We start from the raw sequence: 21,722 nt of genomic DNA on the forward strand, positions 1-21,722 counted from the left end.
GAATTTACTGTGCGCATTTGGCATCTGCAACCTCCCAGATATTCTCTGTGCGCACACATCAGTGTGACTACATAAAAATGGACTCGGTGTGGATTAGTGACAAAAGCATGAATTGCCCGGGTTGAATTTCATCTCCTAACTTGAGTGATCTTGAGCAAAGTACTACACTTCTCTTTATAAAATGATTATAAATAAACATCTGTAAAATGGGAATGACAAGGCCTGTGGACCTCACAGGTTGTGAGGGTTGTCAGTAAATATTCATAAGCACTCAGAACATTGCTGGACACATAATAAGTACTCTATAAGTGTGAGTACTGTTATATGTATTCTCTTTTTCTAAAAAAAATAATACATTGCCCTTAACTCAACTAAGAACATTGAATGACTATTATGTCGCCGTCATTAAAAAGCCACGGGCCACTTGGACTGGTGACCTTCTGTCTTTGCTGATGGCGGTGGTAGTTAATGGCCATGGAAACCATAATGTGCTGGCATTTGATCATCAGTTCAGATTTGCACCTTTACAGGATTCTAACAGGCAAAGACTTGGAAAGAGATTTAGAATCCTCCCCGCCCCCCCCACCAGCTGCGTTCCCTATTAATGAATCCTACGTGTAGGAAAAGGCCACTCTTAATAGTTGGGTTGGAAGAAGCTCAGATATGAGAATTAGGGGTGTTCTGAAATTCACAGGCCAATACAGAGATGTGAGTGACCTTGAGGAACACAGAGGGGCAGCTGCGCACCTCACTTTTCCCATTTGTCTTTCAAAAAAATCCACTTTTCTCCCTGCTTGGCCAGAGGATAAGGATGTTATAGGGTCTAGGACACGCAACCTCAAAATATATCACCTTGGCATATTGGATCTTTGAAGCAGAAGGAATTTGAGAAGCAACAGGTTCAGGAAAGGCCCTCTGACCTCCCCCTTCTTCCCTGAAGCAGGCTGTAGCCCCCCTGGTGAGAGGGGCCCTCCTGTACTCGGAGAAAAGGTGCATCCTCTCCTCTGAAGGTGGAGGGCGTCCGAACGAACAGGTCTTGCTAAGTTTCCCCAGGTTGCCACCGTGAGCTCTTACCCTTTTGTCCTCTGACATATTTTCCAGGACTTTCTACTCTTCCTCAACCATAATATAAAAACACTCAGGTGTTTTTTTTTTCAGGTCTTCATTTCCTCACGAAGGCTCCCACGTCACATAAAACTCATATTAATTAAACAAATGTGTATGCTTTTCTCCTGTTAATCTGTCTTTGTTAGCTTAATTTTCAGGCCCAGCCAGGGACTGAAGAGAGGCATGGAAAAGTTTTTCTTCTTCTAAAATACTAAAAAAGAATTCTAATTGTCCTTTTTGAAAAATTCTTTAATGCAAGGCCGTTGGGGCTGGTGAGTTTCTCTCTTAGGAGCTTTAGTGGCTCCTGAGGGCATCGCCATTTCCGCACTGCGCTGTAATTGATGTGCAGATCGCCGAGGCAAAGCCAAGAAGAAAATACTAGGAATAAAGCAAATCATCCAATATGGCCAACTAAAATATTATATAAATGTTATATACGCGTGTGTATTATAATAAACAATAGAAATAACATAAAATACATTTTAAAAATATTTTTAAGGTTTTGATGTTTAAGGGTTTTGTTTTAGTAATTTAGACAAGTTCTATGGTATAAACTCTTAATTTACTCATGGCTCCAGATGAATAAGATCCTACTATATTGATAATAGTTATTTCAATTGGTGACATAAAAAGTAGCGTTTGCTCTAAAAATATTAATACTATCATTTAAACTTTATGATGTATGTTTTCCTTTTTTTAAATATCTATTTATTTATTTTTAGAAGGGAAGGGAAGGAGAGAAGGAGAGAAATATCAATGTAAGTTGCTTCTCATGCATCCCCTGCTGGGAGCTGGCCCCTGCTGGGAACTGGCCTGCAACCCAGGCATGTGCCCTGACTGGGAATCAAACCATGATCTTTTGGTTCTCAGCCCCGTGCTCAATCCACTGAGCTATACCAGCCAGGGTGATGCATGTTTTTCTTAAATAGTAATTCACATCATCCTGAATCTTAATATGTTAAAAAATCCTAAACCAAGCATGTTTTGAAATGTTCTACCTCAAAGAAACTCCTTCATGTTCTTTTTAAATAGTTCACAGAGCTAAGAATTATAGCAGATACATGTTAGATAACTTCTGAGAAACTAAGCATGATTGTCAAAGTTGAATACTTTCCCTCATCCACATGTCTTTTCCCTCGGATGAACTGCCGTGTGGCCGTTTAACCCACACCACCGCCCCATTAGACTGCCTTGTCGTCTCCTCTTCCTGAATGAGAAAGCGGGAATGCAGAAATGCTAAGTGGCTTGTCCGGGTCTCACAACAAGATTTCGCCCCCACGTCTGTTGGGAGACAAGACTACCAGTACATGACTGACTATGATGAAGAAATAAAGAAAAAGAAATAAATGTAGGGAAGATGCTTTTCTATTTCTCCTGAGACAACTTCTTTCTTACTCCTACATGTATTCCTTCCATCCCCATCTGTGCCCCCTACTTGATTTCTATACGGGAGTATTTCTCCAGGCAAAGAACACTTTCTTCTGACCCAGGAAAGAGGAGAGGAATGGAAAGACAGCTCGTGTTTTCCTTTGCGTTGGCAGATATTTTCCGACAACCTTGATCAGTACTTTCAACAAATGACGTCACGGTGGCCTGGGCTGGCACTTGGTGCGCACTCAGATATGCCCCTCGGACCTGACATTCTCAAAGAACAACGTCTCCATTTCTACTCCCTGAAGTGACTTCTCTTTTGTGTGGAGAAGTTTGACACATGCTGGTGTCAAACAAAACAAAGGGGTATCTTTGACACTGTCATTTTACAGATGTACTGTATTTTCCATCTAATCTTAGATGTGGAAATAATGAGCTTGAGCTTCATTTCCCTCCTCTATTAGAGCTGAACCATGTAATTTTGCTTGTCAGCTTTGCAAATGAAGGTTATCTTACACTGTTTAGCTTGGTTAAACGTTATCGCCGTGGGTGGATATACACCTCCTGTCGTGCTGATGAGAAGCTTGCCCGCCTGTGTTCACCCAGGCCTCCTGCTGAAGGAGAGACTGTGCAAAACGCCCCGGAAATCAATGGGATGGAGCAGTTAGGGAAGAGCACAGCAGCTGAGCGCTCAGCCCACAATGGCTCCACCTCCTGGTTCTTGAGTTCTTAAACGTTACCTTCCCTACTTGCAACGAGAAGGGTTCTTATCATGGTGCTTTGCAGACTCCGGAGCACTTTCACAAATATTATCTTACTTAGGTTATAAGCACAGTAGTCCTGTGAGATAGGTTTTATTATCCTCATCTTTAAAAAATTGTATTTATTTATTTTTAGAGAGAGGGGAAAGGAGGGAGAAAAACATCAATTGGCTGCCTCTCACACAGCCCTGGCCCCCGAAACCCAAATGTGCCCTGACCAGGAATCTAACAGGCGACATTTTGATTTGCAGGAGGATGCTCGACTCACAACCCAGTGAGCCACACCAGTTAGGGCTGTCCTCATTTTCTACGCTGGGAAACTGAGTTCTATTACATGAGAGATAGTTGATTCGATCAAGGTCTCCCAGCTGGAGATCCAGTGTGGTTTCGCCAGGCCAGCGCTCGCCCGGTGTGAAGGACTGGGATGGAAACAGGTATTACATGCTGTGCTCCTGTCTTTCCCAACCCCAGACTCCTCTAATCTCCGCCCTTGCATATCCCTCACTCCTTTTGCTTCAGTCACCTGGCTTCTTACTGTTGCTTAAACACACCAGCTACATTCGGGGCTCAGAACATGGAGTTCTTCTCCCCAGATAGTGGCACAGCTCATTCTCTCACTTCTCTCCAGTCTCTGCTCAAATCTGACCTCGTCAGAGAGCACCGTCCCCAGAAACCTGTATAGCAGTGGTCCTCATCTCTCCCCATCTCCTTTACCGCAGTACACCAAGGATAGAGTAGACCAGCCCAGGCAGAGACCACAATAAGAAAATGGACTAAAACTCAGTCAGCTTTTTATCATCCCCATGCACCAGGAATTCTAAACAACCTTGGTGATGGAATACCCTCCTGAGAAAAAATAAAACCCATCTTTGGTTAGTCTAAGTTCTAAATAATTTCTGCAATTATTTTTGAGTTATAGCAATCTATATGTACACTTTAAATTAGCACAGTTTATTACTTATCCTTTAACAAACATGGTATCTATTTGGAAGTTAATTCAGGAAACTCTAAGCTGTACAGTTGGCAACTGATATAGACAGGGCTATACATGTTTTGTCTATGAGTTAATTTGTAGTAGTTCAGTCATTCAGGCTTGCTTTAGGTGTAGTTGGGATCCCCACCCCCGTGATACAGACATGTTCCTGTGTAAGGATCAACCATGGGCAGCAATAAATAGACAAATCTAGCTACCGTAGTCCCCCTTGTCCGTGGGGTTACTCTCCACGCTTTTACATTCTCTGGTTTTAGTTACGCGTGGTCGACTGTGGTCCAAAAAATTAAATGGAAAATTACAGAAACAAACAATTCATAGGTTTTAAATTGCGTGCCATTCTGAACATCATGATAAAGTCTTGTGCCCTCCCACTCCGTCCCACTCTAGACCTGGTTCGTCCCTGTGTCCAGTCCCTCCACGCTGTAGCATCCCCCCGCCCACTAGTCACTTAGGAGCCTTCTCCACGATCGGATCAGCTGTCATGGTATTGCAGTGCTGGTGTTCGCCTGACCCTTATTTTACTTAGTAACACAATATTCTCATAACTTTTATTACAGTTTATCGTTATAATTGTTCTGTTTTATCATTAGTTGTTGTTCATCTCTCACTGTGCTTAACTAATAAATTAAACTTTATCATAGGTATGTGTGTATGGGGAAAAAACATAGTCTTTGTATGGCTCAAACCAACCCTCAGTTTCAGGCAATATACGGGGGTCTTGGAGCACATTTATTACAGTGTCTGTGGGTCAGGAATGAGGGCATGGCTGTGCTGGGCTCTCTGCTTCAGGGTCTCACAAGGCTGCAGCCAAGGTGTCAACTGACGTTAGTCTGGGCAAGGATCCGTGCTCAGATAGTTGTTGGCAGAATTCAGTTCCTCACGGGATGTTGGACAGAGGACCTCTGTCTTGCTGGATGTTGGCCAGAGGCTACCCTCAGCTCCTTAATAGTGGGCCTTCCCAAGATGGTCCTTGCTTCCTCAAAGCTGACGAGAGAGAGGGCCTCCAGGAAAGATGGGCAACAATCTTATGCCACAATATCACATCCCATCACCTTGCCTCAGCCCACTGGTGAGAAGCCAGTCGCAGGCACTGGCCACTGTCAAGGAGAGAGGGTTCACAAAGACAGGAACAACAGAAGTAGGGGTGCCATGGGGGTCCCCTTAGAGTCTGTCTGCTACACGTTTTATTTCATGATTATTAAATATAACTTTTCACATAATAATTCTGACACATAAAGAAGGAAGAATTTTAAAAATTTGCTCTGGGTGTCAAATACACCAAGTATATACCAGGGCCCTTGACCCCAGTTGATTTTCTTTGTAGTGCTCACCTGATTTATTGTATATTTTTATTTTATACAACATTTAATATTGTTTATATATTTCCTTAGTACATAGCAAATAATATATTCTATATATTTTCATATAATTTTGTTTTATTATTTTATACTTATTATCTATTTTGTGCTACATATAAATTTATTCATTATCATCTCCCTTTTATAACCTTCTTTTTCTATTTTTTCTTTTCATCCTTACCCAGAGCCATCCTTACTGATTTTTGGAGAGAAGAAAGGGAGGGAGAGAAATATCAGTTGGTTGCTCTCACACGTGCACATCCTGACTGTGGACCAAACCCACAACCTGGATATGCGCCCTGACCCCCAATGGAACTCACAGCCTTTCGGTACACGGGACCACGTTCCAACCAACTGAGCCGCACTGGCCAGGGCAACCCCTCTACAGCCTTCTGGAGAGCAGAACCCTTTCTGTTGTGTTCACTGTACTCAGCACCAGGAGGACTGGCTGGTACACGGAGGGACTTAGGCAATATGTAACGGGTCCATATGTATAATCTTCAGAAGCATTAATTTATAGAAACAGTAACCTCTCCAGGTGTTTTTCAATCTCATACACATTTCAATGGTTTTTATATCTGTGGTTTATTGGTACCTGCTCTAAAATGAGAGGGACCGTGCACGGCTTTGATGGAGAAGGGCCGCCCTGCCTATGCCCCATCCGATCCCCAGAATCAACTATCCTCAAGCCTTTTATTTCTTGCCCCTTGCTTTTACTTCCTTATTTCTAAATAATTTACCTGTGTTTCTAACCTTGTACTTCACCATGTGATGCTAACATGGCTGAACAGAAAGTAAGACTGTGGTCAGTGGCCCAAGATTTTTTGTTTCAGTAAATCCAAATGGCAGTTCCTCGTAACAGGTCTGTCTTCCAGCTGTGCTGCTTTCGGAACTTTGTACTTTGTGGCGAGAGTGCCACACCTTTCCAGGAGGGAGGGGAGATTGATGCCCTGAAACCTTCTTTAGGGATAAGAATGGGGTTCAAGAGCAAGCCCAGAGGTAGACTGGGAATGATCATTTAAGTGTGTGTGTGAGTCCTTCAGATTCAAGGACAGAAAACAGCGAGAAGACCGAGTTTAGAGCAAAGACAGAACTGCTCTCCTTGGAGAAGGACACTGCTTTGACAGTAATTCCAGATATGATACGATAGGATAGGAAGGAAGGAAGGAAGGAAGGAAGGAAATGTAAACCTCAGGAAACTCTGGTTGGCTACAAAGCGCTGGGGATCTGATCATGGCAAAAAGAGAAGGACTTAATTTTATGAGACCTGAGAGACAGAGAGAGAGAGAGAGACGCTCTGTGATCTTGGACAAGTGAAAGAGCGTCAAAGGCACACTGTAAAAGGCACTGAGTTTTCTGTTACACACAGCCAACCCTACCCTTAAATTGATATAGATTCAAAAGCATCTGCTACTTTTTGGATCATTTCAAGTCTTCAGATACCAAATGAGTCATCTACTGGGCTGTACTCTCTCTAATCTCAAAGAAAATTATCCGAGACCGTGCATATTGCAAAAGTACCAGATGATTTGATTTTTCTATCCTTGCCATCGTCACAAAGATAAGACCTCTCTCACAGACCTACTTGCTCAGAAATGAATGCTCTCCTGCTGGCCCTTTTCCTTAAACAGGCTGTTTGTCATAAACAGCAAGCTGCTGTTTCCGTGTGCTGAATAAAGGAAGATGATCATGCTGAAAACTTCCGGAAATTCCAGGAATTAGCATTTGAATTAGCATGGAAATAAAATCCACAGAATGAACATGTATCTGATGTTTATGCGGTCCCAGGGAACAACAGAGACAAGTGCAGAATGATCTAATCTGGTTGCGGTTAGGAACATGAGTGTGTGTTGGGGAACATTGTGTGGAAAGTTGACATTCAATCCAGTTAGGAAGGGCAAAGTAAAAATGATGAAAGCAATTTCCTTTGTTCAGTTAAATTAGTCACACAAATAACAGGCCACTCTCTGACCTTCCTGGGAAGGGGCAGGATGAGTTCTAATGGTCAGTAAGTAAATAGCCAGCCTATTCTTGCAATTGGTTCATAAGCAAGGCTTAGGGAAGTACATCTTAGACGAAAAGTCAGCCAAGAAAAAAATCAGTAAGAATTTTTCTAATGTATTCTTATTGTCTTTACACCAGCCTAAAGTGGATATGGGTCTGTTAAAACAAAAGGCAGAGGTCACTTTGCACTTCTTGCTAATTTGTGTGACAGGTGCTAAACAGAATAAGGAATTTTTTTTTTTTAAATAGCTTCTCTGTGCTCTTCTCCGGGATCCCACATGAAACAGTCAGGGAGTGTCATTGGCATTTGTAAAGACATACAATTTCTTTACCAGACCGATGGCATCGGTTAAGGACTAGGCGGTAAGGGCCCTTCTGACTCTGCCCTAGGCCACACTTCCCAGCTGCTGTTGCCTATGGCGATGGCCGACTGGCTGCAGTTTTCATCCAACAACCATGGCTATAGGTATACGCAAGTTAAGGCAAATTTATATTCTTGCCCATTAAAGTCCACTTTATCATGGATTATAAACACTGAATTAATAGGACAGATTTTAAGGCTATTTTCCGCTGATTCATACAGCTTTTTTGCTCCTATTTTCTCATTCAGAGTCAACAAACATTTATTAAGGACTTATTAAGTTCTGAAGTCCAGTTAAAGGAGGTCTAAAGATATAGCTCGAATGAAGTGTTTTGACCCAAAATTATGGGTCCTTTGAAATGTCAGTGGGTTATTATTCTGGTGTGCAACTAAAATAACGCAACAAGTATTTGGAGTCGTATTTTAATATTATTATCATTATTGTTATTGTTACAAAAATAGTATGGATATATATATATATGATTTTTAAAATTTCAATGAAACAATGGTATAAATGAAAAGCAAAAGTTGTCTGCTGCTTTCTTCCCCCACTTCCAGCTTTTTCCATTGAAATATGGGACACTGTTAAAATGACCATAATACTGCACCAGTTCCTCCTACTTAGAGATGGGGTCCCCTTGAATCCAGGATGGTCTGGAGACCTACTTTAATTAATACAATATGGTGGAAATTGCCGTGTACAAGTCCCAAATCTAGGCTTCGAGAGGCCTTGCAGCTTCCTACACTGTGCTTTTGGAACAATGCAGCCTCCAGGTGACCGTGCCCAGGGGAGCCCGCTGGAAGACAAGAAGCCATGGAAAGCAGAGATGGCCATCCAACAAGCCAGCCCCCACCACCTGGCCAGAACTACCAGGGTGAGCCCATTCCAAATGGCTGAGCTGCAGAGTCATGAGCTGAAAATGGTTGCTATTTGAAGCCACCGAGTTTTGGAATAATTTGTTATATAACAAAAGCTAAGTGGTACAAGAAGTGACCACCTGACTTGGCTGGTATGGCTCAGTGGATTGAGAGCCAGTCTGTGAACCAGAGGGTCACCAGTTCAATTCCCAGTCAGGGCACATGCCTGGGTTGCAGGCCGTGGTCCCCAGTGTGAGGAGCGTGAGAGGCAATCACACATTGATGTTTCTCTCTCTCCCTTCCCTCCTCCCTCCCTCTCTCTCTAAAAATAAATAAATAGAATCTTAAAAAAAAAAGAAGTGCCCGTCTGAACAGTTGCTGGCATCTGCAGGCTATAAGGACACAGGACACGTAAAAATCCATGAAATAAAAATGGGGTAATGGGAGTAGAAATAGAGGCCGATAGGACCCTGGGGTGGGTAGTACTGTTAGACCATCATGGGGGAAGCACAAGGGAGACTGGGGAGAGCAGAGACAGAATCAAGGAAGGAAGGGGTTTGATTTCGTGCAAATAGCAAATTCGAGCCTCCATCCTTAAGTACTTCTCAGGCACAGTGCCTCCCCTCCCCCGCAATATGTTTGCTGTCATGTAAGCAGAGTCTCACTGCCTCACCTTCTCTACCTGGTGGAATTCTGTGTGGGTGGGTCAGTGGTTGGGGAACTGGCGGAGAGAACCCTTGCCGTGGTACTGTAGTGTCTGTAGGAGGGCTGGCTTCAGGCCGGAGGGAAAGAGGCGTCGTCACCATCCTGGTGCAGCAACAGCAGGTCGGAGCCAGGCTCTGCGGAGACTGTGGTGACTGAGGCTGGCTGGCCCGGGGTGAGGAAATGCACACTCACCACTGCCCAGTGCAGAGAGCACCTGAAGAAAGAGCTCTCCCAGCAAAGGGAGGCAGACCCAGGCCAACATACACTACGTCCGTCACTGTGTCAGATCTGGAAATGCACTAGGGGGCGAAGAGACTGTTTCGACAGAACTTTATAGGAACACAGCCAGCACTCGTATCCACGGGAGATGCATTAGATGCATTCCAAGACCCCCAGTGGATGCCTAAAGCCATGGATAGTACCAAACCCTATAGATAGTTTTTCCCTATACATACATAGGATGAAGTTTAATTTATAGATTAGTCACAGGAAGAGACTAGCAACAATAACTACTGATAAAAATAGAACAATGATAACAATATACTAATAAAAGTTATGGGGGTGTGGTGCTATTCAGGAAAATAACTGAAGCACTGCTATCCATCTTTCTATACTATGGCTTATCATAAACGTGTCTTACCTGGTACTGTCTGGTCCGTGTCTTACCTGGTGTCAGCAAAGTTGGAATATGTTTCTGATTTTTGTTGTCATTGTTGTTACTTTTGCTGACTATTTACAAAAGTATAGAAATGTCTTTCTCCCATCATCTTCAAATTAGAAGTCTTTATCTGTGTTAAAGGGGGAAGTCAACACCTGTTTCCCCCTCCTTCTTCCTCCTGCCCTACTTTCAAATTCTATCAGCTGTATCATCAATGCGAAAATTGTAAGGTTTAGATTCAAACATACTTGTCTAAAGGTTCATTCTGAAAACAGAACACACCATTCACAATACATGAGTATATACATGTACATTTTTCACTGAAGAATCAAGTAATGCAATGTGAGTCGTAAAAAAAAGAACTATAACTACCAGTGCACGTGAGCAACCTCAAGGAGAATGTGAAAGGCCGACTTTTCTTACACTCCACGAGCTGCTCAAAATATCATACATTGTAGTGTGACCCACATTCAGACCAAGGCTTTCTTGCAAGCTTTATGTTTTTCTTAGAGCTCCTCCAGCTGAGCTTACTGGAGAAATAGAGGGGGCTTCTATTCTTCTATGGGAATGTTTGCTAGAATATGGGAATTAAAATACTCATAACCTTAAAAACTCTCGATAATTGCCCCCGTTTTCCTGTTTTGTTTCTCAGTGCAGTTGGATGTCTCTTCGGGTAGAAGTTTGACCTTGTTTCCTCAGCCTGGTGCCCAAATACGTTTTTAACTTTGGGGAATAAAAACTTTCAAGTTCAGATCTCTTCAAAACTTCAGCAAGAGTGCTATAAAGCAGCGTATTTTTAAGAATCAATCTCTATTTTGGTATTAAGCATATAAAGCGTTGAAAAACATAAAAGAGACTGTGTAGGGACTGGCTCCAAGAGTGTGTTTTTCTGAGAGTGAGTCTCCTGTGCGTGTGTCCTAGAAATGGCCCTGAGGCATTACCAGTGGCTGCTTGATGTCAGCTCAGCTGGTCCTCACCTTTTGAGAAGTTCGTTTAACCAGAAGGCTACTAAGTAACATGTCAACTGTTGTTACGATTACGGAGGAGAGGGGACAACCAGCCTGCTATGCACCATCCTGGCTTTTACATGTTGGTATTATTTAATAGAACCTATATTATTACATGTTATATTATTTTATATGTAATACCTTATGGTAGAATATATTTATGTAAGAGCAGGAGAGCTGATCTGCCTTTCCTGGGAGCTGCAGCTGACTTCTCTGCTTCCTTCCATTAGCGGCCGGGGCGTCTGACCCTCCGCCTGCCAGGAGCCACATTAAGGAACCCTGGTGCCCCTCCCATCACCCCACAGCTGCCCCCTGCAGCTGGTATTCATCCTACCTTCCATCTTCCCTCTCAGCTCAGGTTCTGAGACCCTGAAATCCACCTTAATGTGTCTCTATTAGAAACTTCTAGTGCTGCTCTTGGACCTGGTAATAGTTCACGTCAGCATTCCTCCTGGATAAGTGAATGTTTCCCAAGGACCACGCGTTCCCCTGACTGGAGTCCCAGAATATCAGAGCCAGAAGACAACTCGAAGTCATCCAGACCAATGGTTCCAGCCTTGGCATTTGGACTCACAGAGACTCTGGAGTTCCTGCAAGTCTTAGAGCCCACACATACTCATAGGATTTTGTTCTTCTTTCATGGGGCCACCAAACTGACACCATTATTATCTGGAATCCATAACTTTGTAAATTTAAAAAGAGTTTTCATACTCTAAACATATGAGGACCACTGATTCACATCGGCTCTCTCATTTTACCAAAAAAAAAAAAAAAATCCCAGGAAATGGTTTGATTTATTCAAGGTCACAGAGTACACTAGGATCATGTTGGGATCCAGGAGTAATCTTCGCATTCCCACCCATCAACCCATCCCTCTTTCCAGTAGCCCAGCCTCCCATATCACAATTATCACAATGACATAGCAGCCCCCACAGACTCCAGTGCATAGAGGGCCGATGGGTTCAGGCTGAATTGCGCAAAAGTGACTTCTCCTTCCACAGCCAATAGTGAACTTTTGGGAAAAGTGTTGCCAGGATAAAATACACAAATATCCTTTAAGAGAGCACTAGTAATTTTTTTAAATTGCCCCATCTCATTTCCAGAGAACCTTATCTTGCCTCTTGCCCCTGCCCTGGGTGAGTGGGGACTGCACATCCCAGAGGTCACAGGTTAAATCCAGGGACAGTTCCACCCTTTCAGACCTGCACGGCTTGGCTCCAAGAGCAGGCGCCTGGACCAGATTTCCCCCTCCAGGATTTGAGATCAGTCAGCTGGAGGAGGAGGCTGGACAGGGAGGTGATGATGAAATGTTGGGGCTGATGGACATTTTGAGCCACAAGCCCTTAGAGAAAGAGAATCAGAATGAGATGGGGGTGGGGATGGGAGAGAGAGAGCAAGTAGGTACATGCACAGGAGTGGCCCTCCAGGCAGGTGGCCTCTCTAGGAAGAGAGAGGGAGACCCAGAGAGAGCACCTTAGATTCCGCCTTTCTAGTTTCCAGTTCCTGTGAGAGGAGGTCTGACTTCCCTAGCATTCCAGAATCTCTCTGGATCTAAAAATGAGTTCTTTATATTAGGCTGATCTGAGTGGAATCTGCTGTCAGAATCTTCGGCCAGCTTTGGGGGAATAAATTCAGATCTCATGAATCAATGCCTCAGAGCCCTCGAAGCCTGAGATACCGTGGTTCCCCAGGACTGCCCCACCGCTGAGGCGCCCTCATCAGGAAAATGAAGGAGAGCGCACCTGAGCTGCGGCCGAACCGGCCCACACACTCCAGCGCTGATGTGGGCGTGGGGTGGGCAGGGACACCGTCTATTCCGAGAGTCCTAGGACACAGCTCACTCCTCAATACACGACCCCGCAGAGACCTCATGCCAATCCCGGCTATTTCTAAGTTGTATTCCTGTTTGGAAGATCCTCTCTCTAAGTACTCGAGAATAGGAAAGAAGGTTCCATCTCTTTGATCACTCTGGCACCCTTCATTTCAGTGAAAAAAAAAAAGATTTTTGTTTGAGATTTCTGTTCTATAAGGTACTTGGGAAACATCTAGTCCTAAGGGGATTTAGAAAAAAAGTACACTGTGGTGCTGAAACCTATTTATCTTTTCTTATGCTCAAGGGCAAGAAATAAAAGTAATAAATATTAATAGATTTTTATCGTGGTGACAGAAAAAGGGTATCAGCAAAGTCCCACAGTGGTAATAAAGTAGAAAACAGAAGACAGAGGAAGATTACAGTCGGAGGAAGACTTAAGACCCAGATATAAAGCCAGAGAAGAAAACGGGAGGTTGTTAATGGTGACCAAGATCCTTAAAGTACAGAGGACTTCGCGATTTACCTACAGTGGTAATGGGAACAGACAAAAACAGGCAAGGGGTAAACAATGGGGAACCAAGGTTGGAAATCTCGGGGGACACAACATTGCTGTTAAAATTTAAAAAAAGAATTTTGGGAAGATAAAAATATAAAGTTGTATGGAGTGAATTGTATAAGAAAAAAGGGCTGTGAGGAATGTTGAAATATCTTTAAATCCCTGCTTCTATGGCGTATATTCTGGGTTGTTATGAGAGTTGGTTAATGGATTTAGAGAAATTCTGATCATCACATTCAAGAAACACTTTAGATGCAATAGTTCAGAAAGTTGTCAACTTTCTTCAAGATATTAGAGGGGGAAATTTTTTGAAAAATGGGCTCACGTGGACCTCTTTTCTTTTTGGTCCCTTCCCACCGAAGGCCCCCAGGGCGGGCATCGCGCTCAGGGCGGTGAGCTGCAGAAGCTTGGATGACCGCCGCTGTGCAGTCTTGGTCAGATCGTGCCAGCCTCTGCCATCCTGGTCCAGTATCTACTGATCGCCTTTTTCATTTAGTTTGAGATCTTCCTTGTCCTTGATAGGAGAATATTTTTTAATCCTGGACATTTGGGCTATTATGTTATGACTCTAGATCTTATTTAAACCTTTGTATCTTTTTTTTCCTGCGTTCTTCTGACATTACTTCAGGAAGGAGCAAAGGGGACCCCCTCATCACTGCCAGGTGAGGGTAGAAGTCCAGGTTTCCCCTTTGTTGACACTGGAGGTGCGGGCTCCTCTTATTGCCAGGTGTAGGTGGGAGCTGGGAGCTGGGCTCCCCACTAGGCCCCTACTGACACCTCCCTGGCTGGGCAGCACAGGGCACCTCACTGCTGCTCCTCAGATAGCCTCCACTGACACCCCGATGGGGATGTGGGGGGACCTCACTGCTGTTCGGCGTCTGTGAAAGTCCCAGCTCTCCGTTAGGCCTCCTCTGACACCCCCCCACTGTGTGTGTGTGTGTGTGTGTGTATGTGTGTGTGTGTCCAGGCGGCAGGAGTCTTATTATTGCCAGTATGGGCGCCAGTCCGGGAGCCTGGCCAGTCTCCTCCAACACCACATGGAGGAGGCCTCACTAGCTGCGAGGGAGGAAAGTCCTGGCTCTCTGTGAAGCCTCCTCTGAAAGTGCTCTGGCCGAGAGGTTCGGGCTCCTGGTTAAAGCATCTCGAGAGTGGAAATCTAGGCTCCCCACCAGCCTTCCTGGAGCGGTTGTGGAGTCTCAGATTTTCTGTAGTGTTTGGCCGAAGTAGAGCCGTTATTATCTAAAATGTTTCTGTCTTGCTAGGCTGCTCCTTCGGCAAAAAAGAACAAGTTTTGGCGGGGGCGCTTTTTTGGTTTACGCTCACTGGCATTTTCAGGTTGCCAGCTTCCTCAGCTCCACGTCTGGGATATCTAAGGCGAACAACAAACACACAAACATACAAAAAAGCCCAGCTGACTCACACCACGTTGTTCCTTGAATTCTGAGATCTCCAGCCTGTCTGCCGTCTCCTCTCCGCCTTGCAGAACCTTCCTCTGTTCGTTGTATGAATGCTGCGCAGGGTTTTCGGTTGTACTTAGTGGGAGGACTAGGGAAAGGTACATCCAGTCCGCCTTCCCTCACGCAGAAGCCTTTACACATCGCTTTACTACTGGTAATAACAGCACCTGCCTCACAGATACCTCAGAGGCTATTGTGAGGACGAGATGAGTTGATCGGACCTTTGGCACAATACCTGGCACGTGCCGAGCCTCACGTAAGTGTTAGAGCTTTTAGACAGTGTAGGATAATCAGACAGGATAATTCGATTGTTAAGGGAACAGATTCCAGAGCCAGATTTCCAGGGTTTCAAACCCAGCTCTTACACTTAATAAAAGTGTTAATCTTTGGTAAACTATTGAATCTCTCTGTGCCCAGACTTCTCCACTACAAATGGCAATAGTAGTAGTTTCTTTTTCACAAGGTTATCGTGAGAAGAGCTAATATGTCTAAAGCACTTAGACGGTTGCCTGGCATAAAGTGAGTTCTATTTAAGGATTCAACATTATTGTTTTAAGCTAAAGTACTTCATTTTCTCCTCAAACACCCAGAAAATAAGTAGTAAATCATCCTTACTTCCATTTACAAAGAAACAGGCATTCTGAGGCGTGTGACCTGCCCAAGGTCACAGAGCCAGTACCTGGCAGAGCCAGCGTCAACCACAGGTCTTCTGACGTCAAGTTCAGGGCTCGTGCCGTCATAGACGCATTGAGCTGAAGCTTGCTTAGGAGTGCAAGGTGAGGACAAGTATTCATGCTTAGAGAGCACAGCAGGCAGACAAGTACAGAAACCACGCCCGAGTCCTCAGGGTAGCGGGAGGACAGGAACAGGGTGCAGAGAGGGGTAGGCGAGCGTGCAGCGAGCTAGGTCTATGCCACGCGTTTGCTTTAGAAGAAACCACCCAGAATGTTTCTAATGAGAGACTTCTGCCCAGAAGGTGTCCTGTCAATGTCGCCTGTTCACAGGGCAGTGCAGGGCTTCCTTAGCCAAGGCCCTTGCACGCCAGGGCAGTTAAGCGCCCTTCAGAAAGAGTCTAGTTCCGCGAAAGCAGAGGCTAATCCTTCTCTGGGTCAGAACGTCCTCAAGTCTGACTTCAAAGCGGGGCTCCACCCTCAAGGGACCACCCCCACTCTTGCCCCTGTCCTGTCTGCTGTTGTCACACTTCTGAGCCTGTCCACAGCCAGCTTGCATCTCAAAGCACCAAGCCTCCTTGGAGACACCGGCCCACTCTGAGCTCACCCCTTCCTACACCCTGAGCATTGAATCATTTCTGCCGTATGTTTTTTTGTGATGTAGCTAATTAAACACCATATAATGTCTGGTCTTATGTTCTCCTTGACAGGTTTCACATGTCCAAGTCTTGTGTAACTAACAAGACTGTGGTTCTTGAGGACAGTGGTTGCATTAGACGGGTTTTGATGAGGTGTGGCCCCTGGCATCTGACACAGAACATGGCTCTGTGCAGTGAATCAATTAACACTTGTTATTTCTGACTCAAAAGATTGCAGCCAAGCAGAGCTTCTCCTGTGTGGGGTATAGAGGGCCCCAGGTGGTATTTTTTTTCTGCAAGGCCCTGTCTAACTAAACACTTTGATTAAAATGTGTGGGCATTTTGCAAAATGTGTGGACTCCTTACTGTCCAGGCCTGCAAGGGTCCAGGCACCATCTTTTCTTGTTTAGGTCCTGGCATCATCTTTTCATGCTCTTGGTTGTCAAACGTGCCCTTCCTGGATAATTTCATGTTTTCCATCCTAAAAAAAAAATGGGTAGCAATGTTGCTCTTCCTCAGAATGTTGCATCTGTTTGGAACTTGTTTTTGCTGAAGCCATACAATCTCATCGGGGCACCGCTGGAGTGCTGGTGACAACACCTGTGGGTGACATTGGACCACCCATTGTGCGGCCTGTGGGTCCTGGTCTCCAATGACTCTCTCAAAGGCAATTAGAGCATCATTGATAATGACCACCAATAAATCCTGCCTAGAGAGTTCCAGGAAATATGAAAAATAATCCATTTGGGAGGTTGCATCAAATTTATAGTTTGGAATTGTTTAGCGTTAAGGTAGAGCAAAATGTTTTCCAACTCTGTCTTCTCTTAAACTCCCTAGGGAGAAATCATTGTAGTTCCAGAAGGTGATCTCCCTCCCTGACTTCCACACGTCACCACCAGCCAGGAGGATAGGCGAGGGACCTTCGGGAGGAATGAATAAAGCAATCGCATTTTGCAAGAAATGTTTGTCCCTCACCCGAGGAGAGAACGGGGGCCACCCTATCCTTTGGAGGGAAAGGAGGACCCTGCTCAGAAGGGCCCGTCAGTGTTCTAAAGCAATAGTCTGGGAAGCCCTTGGAGGAGATGGGCTTGGCCACCTCCAAGGGCTTCCAACAAGGAGAGGTGCAGAACCTATGGACAGGTCAGGGGCAACCTCTGGGTGCCAGCAGTGGCGGGTACACAAGGTGAAGGATGCCTGCAGCCTCCCTGCTGCCCTTGGGTGCTGTGACCCAGAGGAGGCCAGGGTGGGAACAGGGGCGGGGAAGAGCTGATGCTGCAGAAGCTCGAGCCCAAAGCTGAGTGGGGTCTCTCTGGTACTCCCAAAGCCTAAACATCTCAAATCAGTGTCAATACATCTTGGGAGGCACAATATCTGGGGAAAAAAAACACTGCATCCCAAAACCCAGTGGAAATGATCAGCTCACACACCCACCCTCCTGGAAGCAGGCCAGTCCATAGGCAAGAATTACGAACCCCTGAGCATGAGTCCCAGAGCTCCGTGGGGCAAGTGGTGACCACACACAAGGGTCAAGGGTCAAAGAATGTTCTGAGGGACAGAAATTGGGATCAGGTCTCACAGGGATCTGTCCAGGTTTAGGGTGTCTTACTCAAGTGGACTGTTAGGCACACCAGGGGATGTAAAACATTTCAAGGAAAGCACTGTGCCCCTGAGTTGGGCTCCGGACAGCAGCCTGCTTCCCCGGTCCAAGGCTCCCGCCACAGCAGGCCACCAGGTGGGCAGCATTGAGCATCTTCAGGAATGTGTGCTCTGGGCTTGTTTTCGCACAAAGTGCTAGTGCTACTTTCCCTTTGCAGGGGTTTCCAGCATTGAGCACATCCTTTTAGGTAAATTTTAGATCCCACCTTGTTTAATTTGGGGGGAGAAACAATTATTATGAACTGATTCCTAGCACAACTTAGCAATGTCAGTTTTTAATGTCAATAATTCAATGGCAGTGAGTTTTTCTTTCCCATTACACTTTGCATGTTGAGCCACATACATGAGCAGTTTTGTAAAAACTGAGGTAGAGAAGTGCTGGGGTCCAGCCTCAGCAGGTCTTAGGGTCCCAGAAGGATGGACGGCGCAGGCGATGAATGAAGAGCCAGACACCCGGTTGGATGCCGGAAAACAGCCAGCCTCTGTGGGTCTGACCGAACTCTCAGAGTTTGATTAAGCTTTATTTTTATAGAGAATGTTACATGGCATCAAAGGAACAGGTGCATGGTGTGATCAGTTAAGCAGAAAAAATCAATACAGAGGTAACTTGGAAACATACAGGAAGTTCTATAGATTCAATTAAGTTAAACAAAGGTTATTTTGACCAGGAAGGCCATTAATCAGACAATTAGAAATAGCTGTGTATGTACAGACTTTTAAATGTCTTATTGATGAATAGATGTATATTAAAGTTCTTAGAATTTGGCATGGGTCAAAAGGATACGTTCGACTGAACAGTGGTTATAGAAAATTTATTAAAAGGCCTTTGTGGTGTCTAACTTAGCTATCTATCTTCCTGACTAGAGAATCTTTCTTTATGTACCTTGGACTCTAACTCCTTAGAAATTGTTCCTGCGTGCTTAGTTTGTGGTAGTTAACTAGCTTTCCCTGTTTCTTTACCTGTCTAATCCCATTAATACATATTCCTGTCCAAGGTGGAGGAGGGGCTGTTACTCCATCAACTTTTAGACGTTCGGGGGCAACCCCATCAGGGGGGACTTTCATTCTATGGCCAAGAAATCATTTTGTACAACTTCACTGGAATTATGCAGATCATTGGACCTGAAATGCAGGTGTCTAAAAATCCCACCACCTATGAATTGCAAAGACAGACATGCGAAGAGAGATAGACAGGAAATCCAGCCACAGTTGCTTCCGCTGTGCAGATGCATCTCATCCGTCCCAACTGTGTCAAGGGACGGCTGTTGGTCAGCTCCTGACAGAGAAGAACCTAGAGGATGCAGTGAGAGAAATATTTTACACATTATAAAAGTATACATTTATTAAAAAGCATTAGAAAAAGCCTGCTAAATTATATCTTTAATAACATCCATTCAAATATCTTTGAGTCCTGGCCAGTGTGGCTCAGTTGGTTGGCGTGTCAGCTCATAAACCGAAAGGTCACGGGTTCAATTCCAGGTCAGGGCATATACCTGGGTTCGGGTTCAGTCCCTGGTTGGGGAGCATGTGAGAGGCAACTGATTGATGATTCTCACATCAATGTTCTCTCCCTCTCTTTCTCCCTCCCTTCCCCTGTCTCTATAATTGATAAGCATGTCCTCAAGTGAGGATAAAATAGGTACATAATTGATATGATCCATTATTTTACTATTTAAAAAGTATATTGCACACCATGTAATATACAGATGATGTATCATAGAATTGTACACTTAATAATTTTATTAACCTATGTCACCCAATAAATTCAATTTAAAAATAAAAACGAAACGTTGTTAAGTCTCTTTAGTGACCATTTATTTACTCTCTGTCACTATCACACTCACTGTTCAGATTACCACCACCAGTAACACTTCTTAGTCCCGCTCAAAGAAATGGTGTCAAATATGCAACTTTATGGCTACCCTGAAATCAGACAAAGCAATCGCTATTTTGACAAAGAACATAGAATTCATTTTTAGCTTAAAATAATCTCTCAAGGCCTTGGTTGACCGGTAAGTAGCATTTATTCATATTTGCCCTTGTTTTCCTCCCAAATAGACTGCCCTGGGGCTTCTCTCACTCAGAAAAGAGAATTTCTAAGTCGGATAGCAGCCCAGGCACAGTGCCGACTCCTCTAACCTCGCAATAGGAATAAATGACTGACGTTAATACAATAGAGCTAAGCTACGATAAACCAATGCTCACTGAGAGCCCCATACTGTGCTAGGCAGTTCTCTCCTGTTGCTGCATTTAGCTGATTGAGCGATTAATGTCTACTTAAAGTTCAGTCTTCTTCTAAACACAGTCCAGCACAGCGGGGTGTTTCCCAGAGGTCAGTGGACAACGGAACCTCCAGGAGAGAGCTTGTTAAAACGTGGATGACTGGACCTCTCCCCAGAGATTCTGACCCCACAGGCAGCTGATGAGGAGGGGGATTTGCACCCCTAACCTGTGCCGGTTGGGCTGGAGCTGCATTTTTAGGGACGGCACGCTGAGAATCACCACAGAGACTTAAAGTCAGCGACTTGACTATCAGACTAATCTGTATAACTTTAACTAAGTTATATACTGTCTTTCGGCTTCAGTTCCCTTATCTGTAAATTATGCCTCCATCATTAGGCTTCTAGGGGATTACATGAAACAATGTGTGTGTACTGCTTAGCATGGTGTCTTGTCTGTTGTAGCTCAGTCCATGTTGAGTGCTACTGTGGTAGCATTTACTATGGTACTACTGTTATTGCTAAATGAAATGATTGATTTCAAAATCATTTAAAAATTTTTGATGGTATCTCTTCTCTCTACCTACCTAAAGGTGAGGTCCAATAACTAACATGCTAGGACATTATGATGAGATTGTTAGCTAAGACTCCAAGAAATCATGTATTGGATTTTCTATATTATCATAGAGGTTCTCCAGCATAGCTAAAAAAACTATATAAAATAAGTATCGTTTTTACAAGAAACATAATCCAGAAAAAAAGCTCTAGGGAAAAGATTTACAGTTGATTTAATGTATTAGCTTCACTAAACCTTTTTTAATATGTAATCATCACTATCTCACCATCTAAAAAAATGATACCTCCATTCAGCATTCAGTGGTTAAGCCCACATACACACAGAGCCGTGAACCATCATGAAAAATTGCTTAATTTTGATCAATACTTTAGAAGACTTAGCCTATACTTTGGCAGTAGAATATTCTTATAACTTATTCAAGTGAAATTAGCCTGCTTGTCTGCACAATTCTGGAGTCCCAGAGATGACAAAACACGTTAGTTGGAAACCTACTCATCACCTGTTACTCAAAGGCTGATCCTGCACTGCCATTTGTCGTGGGAATCTGGACACCCACATGCTCGCCCTGGGGTCTGTCCATCACCTGCCTCTAGATTCTTTTCTATTTTTATACAAAGCCATTAAGAAATACAATGGATACATTAACACCCAAGATTTCATTCAAATTAGTTAAACTAAGTGTGGTAACATTCACATTAAAGAAATGTCATGTTCTGCATTGGCTTTGAATGCTCCAATATTCACAGGCAGATAAAAAATTAATAAATGTCACTTAGCTTCTTTGGTTTGAGAGTCTCTTAGGTATACACGTAAAAGAAACAGTAATTATCTGGTGCCTTCTGACATTGTAGCCCAAGGGTAGGCAAAAACACCAGACGCTACAGGTCTCCCTGCTGGCTCCCATTTTGTAAATAAAGTTTTATTGGAACACAGTCACACATTCGTTTACCT

Source organism: Sturnira hondurensis, unplaced genomic scaffold (genome assembly GCF_014824575.4).
Source record: "Sturnira hondurensis isolate 20B ecotype Veracruz unplaced genomic scaffold, ASM1482457v3 Scaffold0013190, whole genome shotgun sequence".
Lineage (NCBI taxonomy): Eukaryota > Metazoa > Chordata > Mammalia > Chiroptera > Phyllostomidae > Sturnira > Sturnira hondurensis.